This window comes from Pinus tabuliformis, chromosome 8, assembly GCF_031772625.1.
Source record: "Pinus tabuliformis cultivar Carrire ecotype Pingquan chromosome 8, CPIR1, whole genome shotgun sequence".
NCBI classification, from domain to species: domain Eukaryota; kingdom Viridiplantae; phylum Streptophyta; class Pinopsida; order Pinales; family Pinaceae; genus Pinus; species Pinus tabuliformis.
In genome coordinates this window covers 473,727,947-473,745,599 of record NC_142294.1, presented here as the reverse complement: position 1 = coordinate 473,745,599, position 17,653 = coordinate 473,727,947, and positions in this window count along the sequence as shown.

The following is a 17,653-nucleotide window of genomic DNA, read 5'->3' as shown; positions in this document are numbered from 1 at the left end:
TAGGAGAGAAGATAGAGACGAGAAGTGAGAGAGAGGGAGGGAGACATAGAGATGGAGGGGCGAGAGAGGGGGATAGAGAGAAGGAGAGAGGGAGGGAGATAGTGACAAAGTTAGAGGGTAGAGAGAGAGAGTTGTGGGGTAGAGAGAAAGAGGTGGGGGAGAGAAAGGGAGAGAGAACAAAGAGAGGGAGCACTTGAGAGAGAGGAGAGAGGGATGTAGAGAGTAGAGAAGGAAGGAAGAGAGAGAGAGGGAGAGATGGATCCAACCTAAATATGGTATATGTATATAAAAGCCAACCTATATCAATCTTAACCTTGGATCTATCAAGCGTCGAGAGGGATCAAATCTCTTTTCACTTCAAAAGAGTTTTGCATCTCAAGGGATTTGATCCATCTCGGTGCTTGAGAGATCCGGGGTTAAGATGGATCTAAGTTTCTTAAAAAACACCTTTTAAATGATAAAAAGAACGATAAAAATGATTAAAAAACCAAATTTCTAAAGCAATCTAAAATCTATATTAAAAAAAATATTACATTGAAAAAAAAACACTAAAGCAAAACTATAATTATAAATAGAAGTGTACATAAAAAAATAAAAACTAAAAACTAAAAAAATTCAAAGTAAATTTCAAAATATAATTATACAAAATTTAAAAAATTATATTAAAAACTTATTATTATTAATTTTTATTAAAAAAAAAGTTTAAAAACTAGAAACTATATTAAAAAAAATATTACATGAGGAAAAAAATACCACTAAAGCAAAGCTATAAAAAATAAATAGAAATGCACATAAAAATTAGAAATCAAAAACTAAAAAAATTCAAAATAAATTTTAAAAAAATAATTATACACAATTAAAAAAAAATTATATTAAAAAAATTATTGTATAGAAATCTTTGGCAAAATCACATAACCAATATTTCGTCGACGCGTTTCGAACCAACCAGTGTGGTTCATCGTCAGGACAAGATGAAGAACTGATCTGGCGTAGCGAGAATAAATAGAGTGTGCAGAGATTCCAACAGCTAAATCCTAACGGCTAATTTTGACCCGGTCAAACCACTAAATTAGTTAGTTAAAATTTCTCGAAGAAAGTAAAATAAGGTAAATTAAGGAAATTCAATTGCTAATTTAAGGAAAAGAATAATATTAATATTATCCCAAATATTAAGAAAAAATGATATTTTAATAATAATGGTCATATTATATAATAAATAATCTCTAATCCCTTATAACCCATTATTAAAATTAGAATTTATTTATCCTAGGTAATTTATTGATAATTTTCTAATGGTAAAAAAGATCGTGTTTTTTAGAATCAATCATAAATAATGTTTAAAAACCCGGGTCAATATGATTATTACATCATCTATATCCACCAATAGTTAATATTTCTAGAAAATAGTCACAATAGGTAAATCCCTAATCTAGGGTTATTGATATTAAAAATAATAATAATCCTAATATTAATACTAATATTAATAATATTAATATTAATATTATCCTAAATATTAAGAAAATTATAATAATGATGGACATACTATATAATAATTAAGCTATAATCAAATATAACTTATAAGTAAAGACAACACATTATTAATATTATTCGAATTTTATTTACCCTAGGTAATTTATTCATAATATTAATATTAATATTATTAATATTAGTATTAATATTAGGATTATTATTATTTTTAATATCAATAACCCTAGATTAGGGATTTACCTATTGTGACTATTTTCTAGAAATATTAACTATTGGTGGATATAGATGATGTAATAATCATATTGACCCGGGTTTTTAAACATTATTTATGATTGATTTTAAAAAACACGATCTTTTTTACCATTAGAAAATTATCAATAAATTACCTAGGATAAATAAATTCTAATTTTAATAATGCGTTATAAGGGATTAGAGATTATTTATTATATAATATGACCATTATTATTAAAATATCATTTTTTCTTAATATTTGGGATAATATTAATATTATTCTTTTCCTTAAATTAGCAATTGAATTTCCTTAATTTACCTTATTTTACTTTCTTCGAGAAATTTTAACTAACTAATTTAGTGGTTTGACCGGGTCAAAATTAGCCGTTAGGATTTAGCTGTTGGAATCTCTGCACACTCTATTTATTCTCGCTACGCCAGATCAGTTCTTCATCTTGTCCTGACGATGAACCACACTGGTTGGTTCGAAACGCGTCGACGAAATATTGGTTATGTGATTTTGCCGAAGATTTCTATACAATGTTATGGATCACAGAAGTCTAAATTCCTTAAAAAAATTATTATTATTATTTATTATTTATATAAAAAATTATTATTATTTTTATTATTTATATAAAAAAAAAAAATATTTTTTTATTATTTATTATTTATAAAAAAAAAACATTAAAAACAAAAATATCTATATAAAAGAAAAAAGAAAAAATCTAAATACAAATTTTTAAGATATCCAACAAATTTAAAAATTAAAGAAAAAATTTAAAAACAAAAATTATAATGAAAAAAATGAAAAATGAAAAATGAAAATAATTAAAAATAGTGAGGGGACTAAGGTGATGCTCGACCCGCCTTATTCTTTATTTTTGATCATTTTTATTTTCAACTTTAAAATTTTTGTTTTTCTATTTTCTATTTTTTATTTTTGAGTGTTGTTTATTTAGTTTTATGTTTATTTATTTTTTTCGAATGGAAGATTTGTTTGTTTTATTTATTTATCTACTTTTTTTTTTGTTTTGTAGGTGTTTTTTAATTTATTTTTAAGTTATTATTCATTTATTAAAGGGAAAAGGTGTTTTGTAGGTGTTTTTGTTTAAATAATAATAAAAAAAAAAAAAAAAAAAGAGTGATGAACCACATTAATACAAAAAGGTCTCAAAATAAACATGTAATATTATATTTAGATTTATAGTTGATTTTATGTTTTTTATTTTCAATATTACTAGTCGTCAAGGCCATAATGTCAATTAATTCATATTTTTAACACCAAAAATAAAATAAAAATTAAGAAAACTTAAAAAATGCTTAAAGGACAAATGTTTGAAAAAATTAATGAAAAGGAAGGTAAACAAGCTTTAGGTGTTGATTTTTAAAGATTTTGGTAAGCATGATATTTGGTCTTTAATGCCATGGTTGAGAAATGTAGGAATTTTAATCGTAGAACGGTGATGTTGCATCACCACTTTCATATGTTTAGGTGCTTTTTCATGTCTTTGTAGTCATGATATTTGACTTTTAATGTCATGGTTGAAAAATGTTGGAATTTTAACTTGAAAGGAAAAAATGGGCATGATGCACCACCACTTTTCAAGATGAGCATAAAAATCGACACTAGATGTGACCTCTAAAAAAACAAGAACTAACCTAAGTTCTCATTACTGAAAGTTGTGTTAAAGCATGCCAATCTTTCTCTTGTGGTTCTTTAGGACTCTAACTCTTCTCAAGTATTCTTCAATAAAATCATATCAACTCAAGAAGAATTCTATTGGGAAGCCATTTGGCCCAAGGATTTTATCTTTTTGGAAACTTTGAAAAGGTTTTTTTTTGTTTTTTTTTTCAAGTAAAGAAAAATCAACTATGTTTTCGTTAAGAAAGTCACGTTTACATCAGATTTGATAAGCATATGTGCATATTACATACAAGCTGAAACCCTAGGTCAGAGAACTGTAAAAACAAAGATATGGGCATGCAAGCCCACCAATGATTTCAAACTGAAACCCTAGGGGCTAAAAACCATAGGCCAGAGAATTGTAAAAACAAAGATATGGGCATGTAGGCCCGCCAATGATTTCAAACTGAAACCCTAGAATTGTAAAAACAAATATATGGGAATGTGGACCTGCTAATGAAGGCCTTGACGGGAAACATCTACAAAGCCCAAAAAGGGGCCATGAAAATCCCAGAACGGACGACCAAAACATTAGCAAAATGACACAAGTCCCACAGAACAAAAGCCCCAAGGGGCGTAGACACACCAGAAGCAAAAGCCCAAGACTCGAAAAATTCTAACAGAGCCGGAAAGGCCACAACAACCCATGAAAATCTCCAACAAAACGATGACCATAGACACAACTCGAAAACCAGGGAACATGACAAACAAGGAACTGGCGGCGGCAAATAACCTAAGTAGATGAAACCCCATGTAGGAGAACACACATCAACATAGAGAAAATAACAACGAAATCCAAAACGCAGCAAAACCCCTGCACCACAACAAGGCCTATGCACCAATGTCCATGGTCGCACCTGCAAGGAGAAGCCTCGATGGAAAGGAGAACCGGGGGAGGCACAAAAATAGGGGAGGCGACTAGGGTTTAGCCAACCCCCCCGCCCCAACTCAGGCCCAGTGTCGAGTCAAAGTAGTTCTTCTTTTCCAACTTCTATCATAAAAACTTATTATCCTTTGGATTGACGAAGTTGGGAAAGTAACTTGATAATTGGTTATAGATATAATTGTTACACAAGAGCCATCTTTGAAAAGAGGTTGGAAGTACTTTACCCCTTCATTTGCTATTTTCAAAGAAATTTATTTCCCAATCTCCACTATCTTTTACTATCTTCCAAGTAAAGTAATATTTTTCTTATAGTTGATCAATATGTTAAAAAAATTGGTTTTTTCATCACTAGACTAAAGCCAAATTGCTTTCCAAATCACTTATGAAGAAACTAGTCAGATTATCAACCTATGTTACATGCCCCCAAACTGCCAAAGCACTAAGAGAGAAATCCCTATTTCCACTTACTACCACTAAATGCTTTTGATTCCAAGCATTATTAAATATTTTTCCCATAATCCTTGTCTATCGAAAGAAGGACCATAAATATTTAATCAAGTAATTTCTTTCCCAATAATCCTCTAAACACACATTCTAGACACACAACGTTTTTGCATTATCCGACAATTTGGAGTTTTTGCAAATGTACTTTCTATCACTATAATATGAAAGCTTTTTTTTTGTCTAGAAAAAAAAAAAATTTATTTCCCAAGATCTATAGAGAAAAAGGAGGTCCCCAACCTTGTTGAAAAAATATCAAGAGTCAAAATATGAGAATAAACCCAATTCATATCATGTTACATCCTCCCTCTAGATCACCCTATAACATCACATAAATTAAAGTCCCACCCCCTTAATAGATTAGATAAATATTGAACTACTCTCCATATAACATTGCTTTTAGGAAGATGATAAATGGATTGTGAACTTCAATTAACCTTTTAATAACCAATTTCTTTGATGGAATGGCTAGCTCTATATAGTTTAAGGTTAATAAAATCACTTGGAAATTTCCCCAGGGAAATTTTCTTTAAGTGTCCTAACTAGAGATAGTTGTCTTCCACTTTTAACTTAAGAATTTGCTTGCTTTTGCCTTTGAGCAAATTTGATGTCCTTGTAATCCAGAAACCCTAGACCTCCAACAATCCTAACTAAGAAAATAGATATTTCCCTAATCCTTGGTTTTTTGTTGTATTTGTTGGTCTCTTAGACTTGGGAGTCTCTATGTTTATCTACTCTAGTTATCTTCCCTAGAGAGGTTTTAGGTTTATCTTGAAAATTGGGTCGATTACATTGAATCCAACCTAATCCATCAAATGGGATGAGAGGGGGAGTTGGGGAATAGAAAATCCTAAAAGAATAGGTGAAAATCATTGGATTGAAACTTAGGCATATTTTCTAAACCTACTTCATAACACTCTAAGAGAAAGTTTTTAGAAGTTTTTTCAAAGGCAGGGGGAGGAGGATAAATTTTCTTTACCCAAATCTTATCAATGATTAATACTATTATTTAATTGCATGGTGTGCACCTATTCTAACCATCTTTCTCCATTGTTGGTGTTATCAACATAGAACTTCCTTTCAAATATTTTTCAGGGTTCTCCCAAAGGGGACCTTATTTGTTGGAAACTTATTCGAGTCTTTGTTGCCTTGAAGAGCCTTGTCAACCCAAATTTTCATTATATTCAAGAGGGGAAAATCCTTGGTCAAATGTCCATACTCGTGGCACCTTTAACACTCAAACATAATAGCTTCGTAATGAATGGATTGGTAGAAAATTGTAGGCCCCTTCCAAATAATTATAGAGTCAACCAATCCTTTATAAAGTTCTAGCTTGATTAGAATCCTAGCCATTTCCATATAATCTAAGTCACAATAAGAATTGTCTTTTTCATAGAATAGTTCTAAAGAATTTGTTATTTTCTTGAAAACCTCCTTAGATCACAGAATTAAGGGAACCCCTAATAGGGTGACCTTGATTGGAAAAACAATGGGGTGGGTTGATTGGGCATTAAAATCAAAATGTCATTTTAAGGTATAATGGTTACATCCCAAACTTTGATCTCTTTTAAATAATCTTGTCTACATCTCTTGCAATCCTAAGACTCTAGGCTAGCCACCCTTCACCCAAACTATGTTATGAGGAGGGTATCTTAACAAAGGCCCCAAAATATCCATTGTTAGAGATTTTAGGGTATTGTCCCAATAATTGCTCGAGAATAAACCTACAATGGTTGAATCATCTCCATTTTGTCATGTGGCTTAATATTTCCCATCAATTGTACATTACCAACCTTCAATTAATTCTTATTGCATTTGCATCATTTCCTTAATTTCCTTGCTCTTATCGGTCCCAAACCTTCCTGATCAAAAGTCATAGAATCAAATGGGAAGGCATCACTCATAAAATCTCTAGTTACATCACATTGTTGAAGCACTAAGTTGGAAGATTCCTCCAACCCCCCCCACCATGACTCTTGCCACAATATAAAGAGTGGAGCAAAGTTGACATCAAATCCAAAGGTACCATATAAGTTGGATTAAATGTGTGGAATAAATACTCTTTTTTCAAGGGTAATTTCTCTAATAGTTTTGCATGCAAATAATAAGTCCCCTTATCCACAAAACGTTCCAAAATTTGCTTGGCTAACACATTCTTGATCTAGCTTGATTACATAACAGGATTGATCAAATAAGCCTAACATCATATTACACAAAGATACCAAGTCACTAATTTGGTTTTTGGCCTAGGCTCTAGTTAGTTCTCCTAAGACGGCTACCATCTCCTCTTCTATAGGTTGGGACCCTATCTTCATGGATTGTATTGAAGGAGAGTTGAGACCATAAGGATTATCCATTGGATTGAAAAAGATATATTGGCCCTATAGTGAATAATTTGTTAGGAAAATCAACTAAATCTTCCTCCACAATCCTTCTTCATGGTTTCAAACCTATAACTCAAAAACCATATCTCAAAGACCCTTAGGCTTGTGCAAACCCTAGCCATCTAGTGCATTCCCTGACAAGCTTAGTCAATTGGTTCTCCCAACTCAATCTATTATTCCCCCTTTCTAAAAAAATTCTATGATCATTGTTGCATTATTATGGCCAACACTTAATCTCTAAAACTCTAGTCTTTCATATGATTACACACTACATAATTAAAGCACTTTATGTCTAGGGTCGATATATCCCCATCATTTTCCTAGATCACAATATTTTTCTACATTAGGGAAATTTCTACATCGAGCTCCTAACTAAAAGTGGTGTGCTTTGTGCTTTCCACTTGAATCCATCTATACAAATATCATAGGTAGCATCAAATCCACTACACAAAAGCTATTCTTAGTGGCCTTGGCTTCTTACTCTTATTGAGTAAAGTTGTTATGGCACTACTCTCTCAGTTAAACTTGATTTTGAAACTCCAAACCAATGTGCATTGTACAAAGATTAAATTCTACACTCTAAAAATCTCTCCATACATATAGTATCAACACTATCTCTCAGAAGCTCTCTTTTGAGACAATATTAAAGGAAATTGGCCACATATAAATGTTGTCTTCAATGCTCTCTCAGATACTTATACTAGAGTTTCACCCAAGGCACAATCCCTAAGTTTTTAGGTTGAACATTCCACCACACATATCTGAGTCATAGTTGTGGTATCTTATCAAGGTTTTATTAAATGCTTCCATAATAAGCTTTGATTGCACAATGTTCTACCTCACCAATTCTTACAAGTTTCTTTCAACAACCACTCTATTTGTCAAATCTTGCTAGTGCAATTGGATCTCTATTTGTCAAATCTTGCTAGTGCAATTGGATTTTGAGGGTTTCATTCCTATTCAAAATTTCTTAATCTGATTGAGGATAAGCTTAAATCCGTGTTTTCGTTGTTGCAAAGATTGGGTATTGAGGGTGATGCATTATCGAAGTTATTGGCAATGCAACCTCATTTCCTCATGTATTCAGAGGAAAATGTTATGGCATCATTTAAAGTGGTAGATAGTCTGGGTTTGAGAGGGGATCCAAGATATTTGGGCACGCTTTCCGTGGGTTACTAGGAATGGTGCAGGAAAATATAGATCGAAAACTGTAGTGTTTGAGCAGTTTAGGGTTCTCCAAAAAAAAAATTTACGAGTTCTCAAGTCGGATAACATGGATTATGTGACTCTCAAATGAAAAGCCGAAATGAATTGTATATTTTCTAATCAAATCACTGGGGCTTCCATTGGATGATTTTTTTAGATGTGCCCATTTGTTTACATGTAACTTGGAGACGAGGATAATCCCTCGGTATAGGGTAATGGAGGTCTTGAAGTCCATGCAAATGTTGAAGACTGAGAGGATTTTCCCACATATTCTTAAATACATAGACAAACAGTTCTTGGAAAAGTATGTTAATGGGAATCTCGAATACTCCTCCGTTCTACGAGATATTTACTATGGAGAGAAAGCTGTGAAAGCTAATCATTGACAAGGAGACTTGTAGTGAGTGTGTTTCAGTCAAAAGGATTCAAAGAAAGTTGTGGGCAGCGTCAATCAATATGAGATTTCATTCTTTGCCTTTATTTTTAATGTCTTTTGTGCATGGAAGCAGAGAATGTAACAAGTTACGGATTCATTGGCATAAAAGAAGGGTGCTTGTAATAGGGGCCAGCTAACAGTTCTAAGAAGCAGATTTTAAAACAAGAGTGGTTCAACAACATTGCTTTTAACTGAAGGTGCATCTCACCCTTCGTTCCTTTAGTGCTTTTTAATGCACAATTAAGGTAATTTTATTAGCATTAGAAAGGAAAATAAGCCAGTATTGATTTGTAATTAACACACCACAAACATATTTATATTGCAAACTTGTGCTTGTACTTCACAGAGTTTAGGGTGACTCTAAGCACATACTTGTTTCACATCATATCCCTCGTCTTTGCAAACCATAAGCAGATTTATCTTGTTATTTGAATGGATGTTATTAATGGTCTTATATGAGTAGTTTAACTCTTATATAATGGCAAATTGTCTTTACCAATATAAAAAATATTTTTTATTTAACTTCCAGGAAATTTCTGTCATTTTCTACACATTTTCTTTGAGTAATATAGGTTTTTATAGTAAAATATGAAATTGCTATTGATTGGACTCGAACCCTGGTCAAGTAGTCAAATGACATAATCGAGACTAATCACTGGAAGTTGAAGTTTTGAAGATCTCACATGGGAATGAGGGTTGAATAAGGAAGTGACTCACAAGTCTCCCTTCAGTCCTGATCTCATTGGTAAATTCTCTAATAAAAACATGAAAAATAAAACTTAAACCACCTAATTTAGAGGTTTTGAGCACTCATCTATTGCAGATAAAATATAGAGGTATTCTTGCTTAGATAAAGGTGTGTTACTTTAATGGACCCTATGCACCTTTAGGGCAATTGTAATGTTGTTTAGACAACTCTTTTTGAATTTCTTATACATTATAAACCCTTATATGATCTCACATATTCCTCAGTTACATTCCTCTAATAGTCAATCTTTGTAGTTAATATAGAGGGCTTGAAGCATAGTTTAAGAATTGTGAATACAATCTATGATGGGTAGGCAATGGCAAGGCCTCTTCTATATTCACTGATTTAGTAAAATCATTAACATTAATAACCTCACCTCTACAAAATAAAGGGAAAAGGACAATTACTAACTAATATGTATGATGACATGAAATAAACATTGATTAAGGAAACAACATTTATTATTAGTTAGTTAATATCAGTTACCCGCAATATTTGAAATCCTTTTGAACGCGTTTTTCATCATTATACATTTTAATTTAAAAATAAATTAACTCTTCAATCTATTTGTTTTGATGACACAAAAATCCTCCAATAACAATTTAGTTCCACTTAGAGATGGTAACATGATTTGTTTTATCCCAATCAATAATTGAAACCTAACTCTATCTTATGCCATGATGGTAGGTAGGACAACCTAGAATCTCACATAATAGATGTGTTCTCCAATGTTCTATTTAACTCAACCTTTTAAAACTTTTCAATGATTAAAATATAATGCTGAAAGTTGAATACCTTCAAGAGCTAATCAATAAGAATATGTTGCTCTTAACATGAAAACCTTATTTGTTGGTAAAAAGAAGCAAGGTCTCATATTTGATCATTCTTTCACTCTTTTGAAAAGAAGCATTATTCTTAATTTTGTAGCCAAAAATTTATATTCTAAATGCTCATTCATATTACAAGAACAAAATTTCAATATCAATCAATGTTAATTATATCCGATTTAAATGTGGATTTGGTATCATTGGTTACTTCATCTTTCAAGATCATTCAATTCTATTTCTAGATGATCCAATTCTAGTTGTTGGTGTTATCGGTGGTTATGGCTGAAATGAGGATGTAAATGAACTATTGAAATTGCGGTTTTTGGTTTGAATTGAATGAGGGCCAATAAATGAAATCCTACCTAATAATTTTGACTCAAATGGAACTAAAGTTTGTGAATTAATCATATGCATATGCCAATATCAGTTGGTAACGTCAGTGGCTCATATGCTACGTATTTTGGTACTAATTAAGTACTATCGATTATTCATATGTCAGTGTTGATGATGATGGTGGAAACTAAAATACTTGTGACTAATGGAGATACTATTGATGACTTAAAATGACCTTCAATTGCATATTGTTTTTTAGGGAAAATAGTTAAGCAATTGTATTAATAGTAACAAAATTACATAGTCAAATATTTAGCAATATTTTATTATGCCTCATATGGTCTAATACAAGACTTGAGTATTGTCCTACAATTACTCACTTTGAAGTATCAAAATATCAAAAACATAATCTTTTTGTCATAAAGGATCAATTTTTTTTCCATTTGCTATCACTAGCTTATTTGTCTTCTTTGAAAGAGACATGGATTCTTATCATGAAAAATCTCATTTCGAGAACAACAATATATGTGAAAAGTTAAGACCAAGGTTCATGAATATAAGTAAAAGAGTTCCCTTGAGTGGATTCAAGGATTTCCCATGTTCGTTTTTCCAACGTCTCTCCTCCTTTGTATAAAATGTCTGCTTCCTAGTTTTTGTCCATGTGAACTTGAGCAAAAGAGAAATGAGTGAAGGCTACTTGTAAGTTTTGAATGTCTAGAAACAATGGTGGTGAAGTGGAGTTCCTTGGGTGAATTCTACTTTCATCCATTGTATGAAGAGAAATGGATCTCAAAAAATATAAATTTGAGAAAATCCTCTTTCTTGGACCCACATTAGAACTAGTTTTATAGCCACAAGTTCATAGAATTTGTTTGTTTTAGAGCTTATTCAAATTTTAAATGATAAATAGTGGATTTGGGAGAGATGGATAATCCCCCTAGATCCACCTCTAGCAAGGTTTCCTTGTGATTCACCATGAAAGAAATCATATGGGATTTTCTTTATTACTTCTTCTACAAAGAAGTTCATTGTGGGATTGAGTGTTTGAAGGTTGGGGAAAAGCATAGAGGATGTTTAAACTTTGGGTAGTGCATTTAAGTGGGGTGTTCTCACCTTCAAAGAGTTTGGATTTTATAGCCAAATAGATTCCCAAAGCAATATAGAGTGGGAGAGCTCTAAACCTCTTATTTTCCTTATTTTAACACCATCCTCCAAGACTGTTCCGTGAATGTTTGTAATTCACGTTTGCTTTCACCTGTACCAAGGTAGTTGAACTTTTTCAGTTACTTTACTACTTATCATATTAAGAATGTGTTGTAATGGTTGTTGTTCCTGTCGCATCCTCGTGGATTATTCCGTTGGATATTAGACGAATCTTCCTTGTCTTTGTTGGTTGTAATGACCGTCACATCTTTGTGGACTATTCCGCTGGATGTTAAACGAACCTTTCCTGTTGCACATGTTTCTATTAGAGTAGTACTATTACCTCTCTTTTAGAAGCTCACTGTTCTTTCTCTTCACACTAGAAGAACCTTGACACACCTACAGTTGAACACTCACCAGGCACACTCACTTGCTTTTTGAAGGTACATGTGCATCCCTCTCTCTTAATAAAGGCTAAAGCCAAGGGAAATCTATAAGAACATATGGTAACCAAGCTGATACTCTAGATGGGGCTCCTACTCCGAACGGTGTGAGTTCTAATTGGGACTTCACATCAGGGAGACCCCCTTGGTTGATGGATTTCCAGCACTGTCAACAAAATGGCGCTAGAAGGAGGGCCAGATGGCAAGTTGTGCCTGTTGAGTCTGTTTTAAACCTCTTATTTGATATGGCTAATCCTCAAATCATTATCCCGGTGTGTTTTGATAACCTATCGCCTGGTAATATTTTAATCCCCAATGAGCCTCTTTATCACTTGTCTCAATTGAAGTTTTATGGTGAGGATGGAACATTCATAACTGAGAACATTTCTAATTTTCTTAAATTTTGTGAATTTTACGAAATCAATGATGAAAATTTCGCTTGTCTGGTTGTCTTCCTCACCCTTGAAGGTCATGTTAATCAATGGTATCATACCTTACCACTTGCTTCCATCCATTATTTGCATCATTTCCTCAAGGAGCTTTATCAAGACTTCGGTAGGTATCACTACTAAGATGTTTATAAAAGAATCAATTAGCTAAGAATGAAGCTTAATGAATCAGTTGAGGATTTTTCTAATCGATTCCTTCAACTTTGTTATGAATTTCCTGGAGAAGACATAAATTGTGATTTATTTAACTACAAGTTGGAGTGTTAGGTTCACATCTCTTTGCACCATGAACCTGAACCACCTTCTATTTTTACTTCCCCAAATCTTGTGAATCATGAGACACCTCTAATTTTAGAGGAGGAGGTTACTACCTCTTTTATTCCTTGTCCTCCTTTCCCACTTCTGATGAGGGCGCCTCTATGCGATGATAATAAAGTTTGGAAATCTTCAAATCAAATTCCTAATCCATCTCTTCATCTTCCTTCTGCTTTTCATGATCCAGAGCTATCGGAAGAAACCCCAGAATGGCTCATGGAGCCTAGGGTGAGGGCTAATTCTTTCATTCCTCAAGATGAAATTAACACCCTTAACAAAAATCTTGAATATGGTTCCCCTGGAAGTGTTACTTATTTGAGGGACACTTGTCATCCTCCATCATCTACAAGTTATGACTTTGCGAATCATGATCTGCTTGATCAATCTGCTCCACCAACTAGCTCTTCATGCTCTCTTGATTTTTGAGTTGCTGGTTCAAATTGTGATTAGATACAAGGCAATCACATTACACTAGTAGATGAGGAGGAAAGTGAAGATAATATTGGTCTCTCTTCCCTTTTTCAAAGTCCCTCATTTCAAGACAATGTGCTTCCATTCTTGGATGATTTTCAATCTGCTAATCTTGGTAGTGAATCAAATGCAATCAATTCTTTCAATCAATCTCCAGCCTTGGATAGTAATCATTATGATGATGATGACTCGGTTGATGTATCCGATCATGAATGCCCAAGCACATCATCCGATCTTTCAGTTTCTCATGAAGATTTTAATTTAGATCCAAAATTTGATTTGGTCAAAGAAGATGTTCTTATCGAAACTTCCTCTTTGTCTCACTATCCTTTGTGCTCTATTGTTTGCGATGCATCTACTTGTGACAAAGATACTCCATGCTCTTCAAGTCCTTCATCTGAAAAGTTAACTTCTCAATTGACAGTAGTTGGTGAGATTATCCATGATAAAAGTGAAAACAATCAAATCATTGAGTATTGTTTCAATCTCTCATCATTTCTTCTCTTGCATGAAGAAACCTCTTCAAATTAGCTTGCTTATGAAATATCTTTGATTCATACATCTTTAGATTTGTAATCAGAAGAATCTTTCAACTTGAGTAATCTGGTTGTTGAGGTTGAAAAATCCGATCAAATCAGTGACAAAGATGGTTTCCATCTGGTGAGAAGTGGTCTTATTGAAACCAGTGGTATCAGCTATCCTCACACCATGCACGATCTAGTTCAGTTTTGAAAATGTAATTTTACAATCTTTAAAATTTTTGGGACTTGTCAGCAAGTCAAGGCTCCTCAACTTCCATTTATGGTTATGTCATGATCTCACGACTTTGGTAAGCCCCCAGAACTAAGTCAGATATGGTTTCTCTCACACAATATTTTTCTTTGAATGGTTTCACTCAATCTAAATTTCTTTTTGAAAGATGTTTGGTATTTCAGATCTAATTTTTCAAATTTTCAAGATTTTACTTCTGATCGGATTTAAAAATCTTCTTCAATTGATTCATATTCATCCAAATCTCCTACATCAAACTTGGGTTTGGTATATGTTTCTCTCATAGAGACATGGAATTTCGAAGTTGATCATTTCGAAAGCTATCTTTGGTCAAAGGAATCATGCCTATCAGATTCATCTCTTAATAGTCATCTCCCGTTTTTCTTGCGAATGTTATATTACAAATATTTCCCTTCATTGCACCTAAAATCCTCTTGAGTGATAATGAATGTACGAATTATTGCGCAAATCAAATTCTTCTCCATTCACTATGTCCTGACTGGTCTCATTTGTTTGCTGTGCTGACATTCCTTTTAAATTCTTTTAATGATTACGATGCTTGTATAGCTTGTCACCAGTTACAGGAAAATGGTTTGTCACATTTAGCCTGCAAGGAAGTTGGTTCAATTGTTCAGAGAATTCGTAGAGATGTTCTAATTGATTTATCTTTGTTTATAATGCCCCGCTCTTGTTGACTGATAGTGATATGAGATTAGCATTTATTTAGCCCTAAGGCCTTCACTTTATTCTTTGAGGGCTTTAGGTTGAGGATCCCGACACATGATTCTATTATTGGTGGTTGTGATGTTTATGTATGTTCTCCATTGATATTATGATGATGATAGAATTACTGATTATGTATGTTCTCTATTGGTATCGTGATGATTGTAGCATTAATGGTTATGCATGTTATTTATTGATATTATGATAATTGCAGCATAAATGGTTATGTTTATTCTCTATTTGAGTTTATGATGATAATAGCAGTAAAGGATATGAATGCTCTCTATTGATATCATGATGATGATAGCTTTGATGGATAGGTATGTTTTTTATTTATGTTAAGATGATTATAGCTTTGATCGATATGTATGTTCCATTGATGTTATGATGATGATAACCATGATGGATGTGTCTCCTATGTTAGCTACCTAGATTAGTTTTGGTTCACAATGAACAATGATGCGAATGACTAGGTGAGGTTGATGATGCTATTATGGAAATGAATAACAATGAGAAAATTTGTTACTGATGATTATTGAGTATGACAGGAAACCATCAGAGGCACTCGCATATGATGAGTTGACGATACCTGGTTTGATGAAAATTAATATTTTATCTTTGAAATTCTAAGTCAATTTTGAAATCTGTTATATATGTATATATATATTTTGATGATATGTTAGTGGTTGCAGGCACATATTAGTTACTTTTCTTAATGACTCACATATGGGTGATGGGGTTGTACAATTGGATGGAACTGCTTGGGAGGGGTGGGACAATATCCCTGATCGCACCCGCTAGCACTCCTACCATGACTTGGGTTGGAAAGGTTGAACAACCTTCGCCTTGAATATCACGATGTCATGGGGGCAAGTCCCAAATTTGGGTTGCTCATGAGGATTTTACTGGCGGGTGCGCATTAAGGCAGGTTCCTTGATCCCCGACACCATTAGTCTCAATATGGTAGGAAACATAAGAGATGATAATGGTCTGCGTCATTGCACCTATACTTTCCCCTCGTAGCCACTGGATGCTTGAAGGGAAAGTGGCATGGAACCCTTGGAACTTCAAGGGAATTTCTTGAAGGGCATGACCAACTTGGCACCCTTGGCATCGCAAATAAACTGTTAGGCGTGGCACCCTTGGCATCACAAATAAATTGTTTGATGTGGCACCCTTGGAACTTCAAGGGCACGACCAACCTAGCACCCTTGGAATCATTAAAAAAAAAAAAAATAATAAATATAATCAATATATGAAAACCCCATAAATTCACATCAAGCGGTAATTGATGTAATAACCAAGGTAATTAAATCAAGAATAAAATTTGGGTTAAGGGGATCATAAGAAGAAATAAAATATTTTACCTTGAAAACTCTACCCTTCCCATGTTGGAAAGCATTAGGTAGATAATGTACTTAAGTAACTTAATTAGGTAAAAGGGGGCTAGTGGGACATAAATGTAAGTATAAATATTAATCATAAAATAGTTAAACCTAATTAAGAGAAGAGGGTGGTGAACTAAAATAAGATTAATAAATTAAATTTTAGAGAAATTTAGAGAATCTTCATGTGGCAACAACCAACATAAGAATATCCATCTAAGAGGCAAATTGAGTTAAATTAAGGAGTAGTTAGGAGATCAAATATGCGATTTATCAATTGACTTTAGTAGTGAACACAATCTAAGGAGTAGAAAAGTGGGATCAAGAGACAACTAGGAGAAGAAATAGGAAGTCTTGTTGGGGAGAGGAAAAATATAATTCTAAATTAAAATTTAAGTCAATAATTTTGGAGATCCTTGGTGAGATAGTGACACATGAGTGGGTGAATAATCAAACTATTGGATGAGCAAAAATAATTAATTATATATGAAATGCCAAATGTCACCTATGAAAACTCCTATAAAAGAAGAGGCATGCCATGGGAGAAAGGAATTTTCTTTTATCCTACTGTTGGATGGATGAGACTAAGTCAGAGAAGTGACTATGAGCTATAGTGAGTTTGGTGAGGTAGAAGACTTTAGAGAGGGGAGTCTTGAGCCAAAGAGTTCTCTCCTCTATTGGCTAATATATTTCCTCCATTGTATAACCCCATTGCAACTCGGGGGTCCACGACGAAGTAGAGTACCTAAGGAGTAGGTTGGAAGGTCAACCGATGGGTCACTGCATTTGGATTAAGCACGTCAACATTCACACTTGGAGGGGCCGACAAAAAAGGAGTGAAAGTAGCGGCAAGTCAAAATTGAATCTTGTCTCCTGGTGAACAGTACCTATGTTATTATAATATTCTTTTATATGAATTAATTTTGACTTTAGTCAATAACATGTAAAATAGATGATATGTTCAATGCAGTGAAATTCAAAGATGTTTTATATAGTGCTTAATAATTTTTGAGTTCCCAATGCTAGTTTCTTATGGTTGTATTTTTAGTTTTAAAAAAATAAAAAATTATAGAGTTGGTCTCTACACTTGGTATCAGAGTGGGTTCAACCTCTAGGACCTATGGACCTTTTTTTTGGCTTCCTTCTCAAATTGTTTCTTTAATTTCCCTCTTCTTGCGTACGCTAATTATTTTAAGCTCAAAATCCCACTCTTTGGACTTTTATTTAAA